Source organism: Tachypleus tridentatus, chromosome 2, assembly GCF_004210375.1.
Source record: "Tachypleus tridentatus isolate NWPU-2018 chromosome 2, ASM421037v1, whole genome shotgun sequence".
NCBI lineage: Eukaryota > Metazoa > Arthropoda > Merostomata > Xiphosura > Limulidae > Tachypleus > Tachypleus tridentatus.
In genome coordinates, this window is record NC_134826.1 from 119,487,491 (window position 1) to 119,496,944 (window position 9,454).

At 35.3% G+C, this 9,454-nt stretch overlaps 1 long non-coding RNA gene across 2 annotated transcripts; it reads left to right on the plus strand.

Annotated features, from left to right (window-relative positions):
- The first annotated feature begins 202 nt into the window (after positions 1-202).
- LOC143244944 (uncharacterized) lies at positions 203-8,834 on the plus strand. Of its 2 annotated transcripts, none has more exons than XR_013025399.1 (2): positions 203-609; positions 1,304-1,605. It is a non-coding gene; the product is annotated as an uncharacterized LOC143244944 (long non-coding RNA). The 2 variants fall into 2 exon arrangements; XR_013025398.1 differs by lacking the exon at positions 1,304-1,605 and adding an exon at positions 8,338-8,834 and having other exon boundaries at positions 225-609.
- Positions 8,835-9,454: the final 620 nt, after the last annotated feature.

Genomic DNA, 9,454 nt, shown 5'->3' on the forward strand with positions numbered 1-9,454 from the left:
GTTGTGGTACGTAATTAGTAGACTTACAAATAAAACTTTCATTAGTCTTATGTGATGCAAAAAGCGCATAAATTAACAACCAACAAATAAGCTCTTTTAGTTCTGTAATTATTATCGCTCCTACGTTATACTTAATAAATCCATCAACTAACTAACATTACGTTGTTTTGTGTCTAAATGACTTAATGATTGTCTTGTCTGTTGTATCGGCTGTGAAATTTCATGTAGAACAAAAAGCCTCTAATCACGTACACAGTTTGTTGTTTTGTTCTCACAAATACTTTACTAAGTACTTTACTAGAGATACGTTTTTTAGGCCTGCCTGTTTGTTTGTTTTTTTTTGCCGTGGGCGCGTGTGGCGGCACGGTGTCCAATCGGCCGGCGTGGTGGCCGCCCAGAGAGACGGCACCCTGGTGGGCTGGTGGCACAAACTGAATAGTTCATGGCTCCAGCATGTCGACAGACCCACAGCCCCGTACCTGCCCTTGTCTCACGGCCAGCGATTCCTAGACAAATCTTCATTATATACTGGTGAACAAAACAATAGCGTTGTCAAATAATGACGACGAGAAGGCACGTGGACTGAAACCGGAGGGAGGAAGAAGAGAGGTGAGCCACCCCACTGTGCTCCCCCACCCTAATCTTGTATTAACACTATCTTAGGTGTCACCTTGCATAAGGTTTGGTCTATTAGACCACCCAACATAGATTTATTCTTTAAAAAATGTTCTAAAATAGTAATTAACTACCATCGAAAGTTTAATGTGTTTTTGAACAATACACTTTTGAAAAAAATATTAAGTGAGCTTTTTATTAATATTAGAATGCTAATTAATGGATCTATTTAACAATATGCATTGAGAACAAACGAGAAAAGCTATAGAATTAACAAATCAATAATTGCTTCTTTGTTTTTGTTGTTAACTTTAAAGCTTCTCAATGTCCTATCTGCAACAAGCCCACACAGTGAACGAACGCTGGATTTTAGCCTAATAAATTTTGAAGCTTTTCCTTAAGCTAGGACCAGCGGTTGGGACTAAGTCAGTAATATTAACACCTAAAATAAAAAGAGTTTTTCACTCACACTTACTGCACCTTGGTGCCTGTATAACTACTTCAAAAATCTACGTTGTTTTGTGGTGTTTTATACATTTATTGGCAAGAATATTTAGGTTACGTAAGTTTATTTGTGTATTATTAAGTCAGTGTTCATTCAACAAACCAGAAATCAAATGCTGTTTCAAGATTGTCAAATAATGTTTTGTGGAAAGAGTGTGTTTCCTTTTTTCTTTTTTTCTTATAGCAAAGGCACATCGGATTATCTGCTTTTTCCACCAAGAGGAATCGAACCCCTGATTTTAGTGTTGTAACTCCGCAGACTTACAGCTTTACCAGAGGGGGAATGTGGAAAGAGTAAAAATAATTTCATGTTATTAAAGAAAGGTCATGTAAGAGCATGAGAACATGTTATGATTGCGTTAAAAGTTGGATTTGAAGGTCAGCTTATAGTATGAAGGCGACAAAACAGGACTGTACTTGAAATTTACTTCTTGGTGTATATTAAATGTTTTCGAAACCTGTTGTAATAAAGTATATGCATACATATGTGTGAAAAACTTGAACGTGTGCATTGCTTGCGTAAATATTTTGGTTCTGCATGATGTAATATCGTGTATAGAATCAGATTTAGTGCATAACAGATACAGTCCAAGAAATAGAATTTATAATTTACTTTCCATATTCAAGTTTTTCTTGAAATAAAATGATATAGAACTGAAACACATTTTTCTTTAATACGTCACGTGAAGTTCACTTTACAAGCTATGTCCATAGAACGCCACCTGACGAGAAAGGTAGCAGGTTAAACACATTATTAAGTATCAAAAAAGTCACCTGTATGTTTTGATTCCGAATGTAAAATTTCACCCACTCAATTTAAGAGGACGATAAACGAATGAGCGAAGAGAAAAAAATATAACACCAACTTAAAGCGCCATAAACGGTAACGGAAAGGTTAAATGAATTTTGAATGAGATAATACAAAAGTTAGCTACCGGAACTAACGCCAAATGATTTAGTACTTGAAACTCGTTGATAGAGGGCGACATTCCCAATTAGCAAGTGTATTGATGTTATGTTGTGGTGGTTAAAGAATAATATACTATTATTTATAGTTGTAAGTAATAAATACTAAACAAAGTATTGTTTATTAGATATAGTGATGACTAGGTTATGGTATACAAATTATTAGATACAGTGAATATTATTCTTCAGATAAAGTCGTAACTATAGCACACTATATTATAACTGTGATTACGTTATACTGTTATAATTATTACAGACAGAATCAATTACGATGGGAATTAGTAATGATTAAATAGAGTAGTAATTGTTGTGCTAATTATTATTTAACTGGCACGGACTCGCAAACATTTGCAGTCCAATCAGTATCTTTATTGTGACAGTGCTTCTTTAAAACCAGGGTTTTTAGAATAATACGAACGAATTCTAATTGCAGACACTGAAATCTACAAGTCCACTTGTCTTAGGTCTAACATTAGCAAAGTACAACTTACATTCGACAAAGATAAATTAACATCGTAACTTGCGTACTTTTTTTTCACTTTAGTTAGAGCTGGATTTCAACGTACTCACTACTATCGATAAATAAACTCACAATGTTATGCTACAACCTAACGTTCGACCTTTAACAAAACTCTGGTAAGTTTTTAACATGTTGTTGTACAAAATGCCTACTAAAGTATATTTACATTAATCTGTTATTTACATTCATTGAAATCCAAGTGTATGCGCATGCGCATACGCATTTATAAATGTAAAGTGCTCGTGCGTTTTCTCAATACACAAAACTGAATATTTTTACAACAGAGTTAGGGAATTCAGTTATGCCTACTTGTACTTTGTTTTACAAGGTAATTGTTAGTTAACTTCAGCATTTAGACTTGTAAACCGTTTCGAAAAACATATTTTGGAGACAAATAATATTACTGTTACTTTTTATGAACAGAAATTACTGTGATGAGCCTTTTGTCTATTTCTATTCGATTATCAACATATTACTACTTTCTAAAATGGGCATTGCCAGATATTTAGCAAATCGGAAGGTTCAAGGCTTTAATCATAATATACCGCTGGATACATTTTCGCACCTTTGGCACTGAGGTTATTAGAGCTACAACAGCCAATTCTTCTAAGTTGTTAAAAAGTACAACGGCGGGTGCTTTTAATTAGTTGCCCTTACTCCTTTGAACAGTTTTAAAAAAGAGATGGGTATGTCTCTGAGACGGCCATTTAGCTCATGTGTCGTGTATGAATTTACATGTATGCATATCTATACACAAATATGTGTGTGTGATATATATATATGTATACACTTACACACACACATCGGGTGTCCTAAAAATTTAAACATTTTAATGTGGTCCAAAAATTTGGCCAAAATCTGATGATTACTAAATAACGAATGTATTTATTTAAACGAAAGTGATAAAATTCAGTGTTCCAACAATCACTTTTCACACTACATGTTCAACGTAGTGCCCCCTAGTGGCACAGCAGTATTCTGCGGACTCACACCGTTAAAAACCAAGTTTCCATACGCATGGTGGGCCGACTAGAGATAGCCAATTGTGTAGCATTGTGTTTAATTCTAAACAAACAAACAAAAAATCAACGTGGTGTCCACGTTTACCGATAACAGTCTGCATTCAGACTGCCGTATTGTTCACCACTTCAGTAAATCTTTGTAGGGTGAGGGGGTTCTGAATCTCCTGGCGGATATTGTCTTTAAGCTCATAAATAGTGCGAGACTTTGAGCTAGAATAAATTCTGTCTCTTAGAAAACCCCATAAGGAAACTTGGGTAAAGATGGAGGACACTCAACATCCTCATAAAAAGGTATCAGTCAGTCAGAGGAATTTTCACTGGCTGTATGAGGAGTTGCTCCGTCCTGTTGGAACCATTGTGTTTTTATGTGATACCTCCATTTTTGTACCCTCCCCACTGGTACAGCGGTACGTCTGTGGATTCACACCGCTAGAAACCGGGTTTTGATACCCGTGATGGGCAAAGCACAGATAGCCCACTGTGTATCTTTGTGCTTAACTTTAAACAAACTAACCATTTCTTCAATGAAACTGGTTTTTAGCTCATTAAGTTAAACTTCCTTAAACACTTAGTGATAGTCGAGCTGGTTAACATCCTCAAAAAGAGTATGAACCAATTGTGCCATAACACCCAACATGGTAATTCTTACAACAGATCGCTAAATTTCCTCTATCAAATAACTGCACAGATTCTCAGTTCCACAGTAATTGATATTTTGAGTGTTTTATAACACCTGAACAATTTGCATGACGTTCATCTATCATGTGAAGGTGTTTTAGAAATTTTTCATCACTCTCCACTCCCCTCAAAACAACCACCAGACAAAATTCAAACGCTTGCGTTTTTGCTATGGATTTAGTTCACCTTGTGTGTGGATTTTGTTAGGAAATGCACGTAATTTAGTCCTAAGAATGCGGAGAACAGACGTTTTAGAGATGTTTGCCTCTGCCAAACTGTTGTTGGCCAAACTTACTTGGACTAAGATTTACTGTGTCACTTTCTGCTCCCACATTTCCAGCACTTAGGTAACTTTTGCCAGTATGGTCTGTATTCTGATCACGAACAGAACAAACTTGGTCACAATCTGAGAAATAATTCTCCTAGTTGGTAATTCCGCAACTTCAAAATGTATGCAATAGATGCGCTGCGTATGTAACATACGTTTTGTTTGGTGCTACCACTCAATAATTGTTCGTTAAATAAGTGTCAGTCTTGTCAAGTTCACTCTTCACTGTTCTCTGATATAGAAAATAATTATCATATATATGTCACAGTCTGAGAGCATTTAAATACATGATCCAAAATAGGTCAATTTTTTTGGAGGACACCTTACATATTGCTTTAATTTTTGTTGGGGAGTGTTTCTGTTTGTAGATGTCTTTAATTATGACTATATCTGATAATTAGTATAGTGTACTGTAATCACAACTTAGTATTTATGCATACATATATATATACATACACATATAATGATATAATTCCATTACTGTATGCAACGTTAGGAGTTTCCAGTAAAAATAAAAATAAACTATGCAGGTATTTTAAACATACGTATTTTTTTCTCGTTTCTTCTTACATCGCTTTCAGCGAGCAAAGAAATAAAACCGATTTACTGCTTTAACCTGTGAGTAAATAAGTACACAATTTAGGTTTTATGTTAAGATGAATTACCTTTAGACGTAGGATTAAGGTGCACTTTTATTGCGTATTCAATCCAATCAACTTCATGTGTCATTTATCGTTCCCAGAGGGCGTCTTCACTTTCTTATCCTTTAATGAAATCAGTTAAGAATTGGCGCCGTTTAGTTTTATTTGTACGTGCGGTCGTCCTAGTTAAAGAGTATGATTGATCTGAGCAGCCTCCTTTTTATTTTTTACTGTTATTTAAAAGCGTACAAGTTGGCTTGGCAATCTCGACTCGTAATATAAGGGTCGAGGGTTCGACTCCCTATCCCCCCAAACATGCTCGCCCTTTCAGCCGTGGGGACATTATAATGTAAAGGTCACTCCCACTATTCATTGGTTAAAAGGGTAGCTCAAGAGGTGGTGAATAGTTGCCTTCCCTCTAGTTTTTCACTGCAAAATTAGAGATGGCTAGCGTAGATAGTCCTCGTGTAACATTGCGAGAAATTTAAAATAATCCAAATCAGGTATACAAATTTTCTTATGAAGTCAACGTCATTATGTTTCACTTAGTGGTATAGACACTTCCTTAGACCTTAATATTGCTGTCTTCCATTTATAGGTGTAGGAATATGCTTACGACATCAGTGTCGTCATGCTTCACTTAGAAGTGTGGGAACCTGCTTATGACTTCAAGATATCCAAGAAAATCTGTTTTAAATATTATACATGGAACTTATGTCCAAACAAATAACTGACGCTTTACTTTTTTTTTCGTAATTACTAAGTTAAACTATAAACGTAAATTTTATGCTTTTAGGTTATTTTAAAACACCGAGGCTGGTAAGCCAATCATCTAATACCAAAAAAGTAGGATTTTAATTATAACAGTTTACTGACAGGAATAATTTGCAAAGGTGCGTTTATCATTTCTTAAAATGTGTCTAATAGTTTACTCACTGAAATCAGCGCTAAGATGTGAAACACAAGAATACATCGAGTATGTTAAGCTGTTTAATAAGCTAAGATGTGTAACACAAGGAAACATCGAGTGTGTTAAAACGTTTAGCTACAAACTTAATGTTGTTTCATAACCGGGATAAAGTTAATGAGACAAATACACTATGTAACAAAATTTTTACTTTTTCTTGTTCCTGGGCAGAAAGTGCTATTTCCCAATTGCTTATGCCTAAAGTAAATGGAAAAGACCTATTTTTTCTTCAAACTTTACTTTTGTGACCTGGGTAATGAAATTTTCAAAATTACCCACTTTCCAGAACATTCCAGGTAGATTCAGAACTGAGTAGCTGATAGAGAATGTTTTCGAGCTTACAAAAATTTTCAAGAACTTTCTAGAGAGTTGTAAAACTTACAAGAATTTTCTAGAATGTTGTAGAACTCACGAGAATTTTCAAGAACCTTTTTAGAATTTTCTAGAACTTTCCATAGTAATATATATATACAGGGGCTCACCACTTCAGTTTAGTTCTAGCTACCTAAGTGAACAACTAAAAAACTAAACTAACGTGGCAGGGGTTCAGTTTAGACAGAGAGAAATCAGAAGAGTTCTCTCTCCAACCGGGGTGTTCAGGAACGTTGTGGTTCCTCTTCGTCCCCTTTCGTGGATTGTTATTAAGATTAAGTGGTAGTTTTTTTTTATTATTATTTTATTTAATAAATTAATTATTGTTATTATTCTTGACTTTTTTGGGTGGAGGCAAAGGCAGCAGTGGAAAGAAAGGCCGGGACCTGTCCCGAAAGGAAGAAGTTGGGCAGATGTGAACATGAATATAATTCATTCAAATCCAGATCAAATCAAACGGCACGATTCAGGGTCTGGCAAAAGAGTTGCCTGGGCTGGGATCTAGAAATCCAATGCCTAAAGATTTTGATGTGGGGGGAAACGGGAGTGCCCCGAGAAAAGCCACTTTCACACGATAGGCGCCGAAAGTTTTGCCTGTCGTGTGCCCTGTACCTGAAATAAAGGAATTCATGTTAATAACATGGATTTTATTTATTTAGATTCTTTGTTGAGTGGATTGTGATTCTTGAAATATGTTGTAAGGTGATATGTATTTTGTTGGTGCACTTGATAATTTGTGTAGTGATGCCGTTAGTTTGTTTCTATTTTCTGCTTTTAGATAATATTTGAGAGAAAGTTCTGTTATTCTATCTCTTATAGTTGGTAAATTACTAATTTGGTGTAGATAATTTGTTGGCGTGAATGATGGTAGGCTGAATGCGGATTTTAATATTCTGTTTTGTTGCACTTGGATTTTCTGGAGTGTGTTGTTTGACATATTGTATGTTACTTGACATCCGTACTCTATTATTACTCTATTATTTCGATTGTTTACCAGTTATAGTCTTTAGATATGAAATCCTTTTTCTGATTGATGAGTGTATATTGTTTATGTGTTTTTTCCATGTTAGTTTTGTGTCGAAAGTGACGCCAAGGAATGTGATGTTTTTGCTCATGTTAATGGTTGTGTTTCCAAGTGATAGTTTTATTTTTTTTAGATTTTTTCTTTGCTTCTTTAGTTTTCTATAGAAGGTGATTGCTTGTGTTTTTGTTGGATTTAACACGACCCTCCACTTGTTGCTCCATGTTGAGACGTTGTTTAGTGATTCTAAGTGAACACATAGACCTATCTGATTTTATTAGAGATGGCATCAAGAAGTTGCAAGCATTTTTCAGGCTCATTCTGCTAAGTATGTAGCCAATTTATTAAGACAAGAGCAAAAAAGTACTATGTGACAGCATCTACTAAAATATGTAACGCCTACAAGGCATATTTCGTCATGCCTGTTAGGGATCAAGACAAACCCTAGGCACCTCATTTTACCTGCGAACACTGCAAAAATCTTTAGAAGGTAAGACGGAGAATTTTTGCTTGCTTGAATAGTAATATTTTATATTATACAAATTTTAGACCTTTTAAAATTTAAATATATTTTATTTTTTAACTTTCCAACAGTGTAGAAAAAATATCACATATAAAATATTTTGCATAAACCTCTTACGCATTAGTTGTGGATGAATACATTTATTCTTCGTAATAACAATTTTATTTTGTTCTTTTGCAGGATGGTACAGAGGGGAAAAGAGGGCCATTCCAAGAATCTGGCGTGAAACCACTAACCACTCAAGCAACTGCTACCTCTGCATGGCGGACCCTTCGAAACGTCGGGCTGGCAAGAATGCATCTGCTATCATGTATCCGGACCTTCCATCATTCATCACCCCAGTGCCACACTGCCCTGAGCTCCCTGTACCCACTCCACCAGAGAGAAAGCAGCCATCCTCAGAAAAGAGCAGCAAATCAGAAGAGGAGGTTGACGTTGAAGATCCAGATTACAATTTCTGAGGTGTAGCTGGTGAGAAAAACCCATACTACCCCAACCAAAAAGACCTCAATGACTGAATCAGAGTTCTTGGTCTAACAAAGTCGAATGCTGAGACTATATTTGGGGACTGATAAGTGAAAGTGATTTGCATTACAGTCGCAGATCTCGACAAACTACTCACTACTAAACATTTGCTCACTTTTTATAACTTTAGTATAAATACATGTAAATCTTGATTTATATGTTGTTTTATTCAGTGTGTATGTGTGTGTTTTTCTTATAGCAAAGTCACATCGGGCTATCTGCTCAGCCCACCGAGGGGAATCGAACCCCTGATTTTAGCGTTGTAAATCCGGAGCGATACCGCTGTGCTAGCGGGGGGCTGTTTTATTCAGACCTTATGTAAATGAAAATGTGTAAATTTGCACGTTTTTTACATAGAAAATAGGTTAATTTCTAAATTTCATTATCCAGTTCACAAAAGCAAAGTTTGAAGGGAATAATGGCCATTTTCTGTACGTTTACAACATAAGCAATTAAGAAATAACAGATACTATCCAGGAACAAAATTTGTGTTACATTGTGTTTTTAGACTAGATACCAAAAACGCGAAGCAATTTTTTCAGTTAATTTAAATATTTTTAAAACTGAATTCCTTTATAATTGGAAAAGGTGTACAGCTGCTTAATAATTTCCGAAATAAAAATGTGTAATATTAATTATATTTGTTTCTTATGTATTAGTTGAGCGTACCTGTTAAGGAAGTAAAACCTGTATAAATCATAGTGTTAGATAATGTTGCTTTTCCTTGTGTTATCAAATCCCTAATGACTTCATTAGGTGTTAATTGCATAAT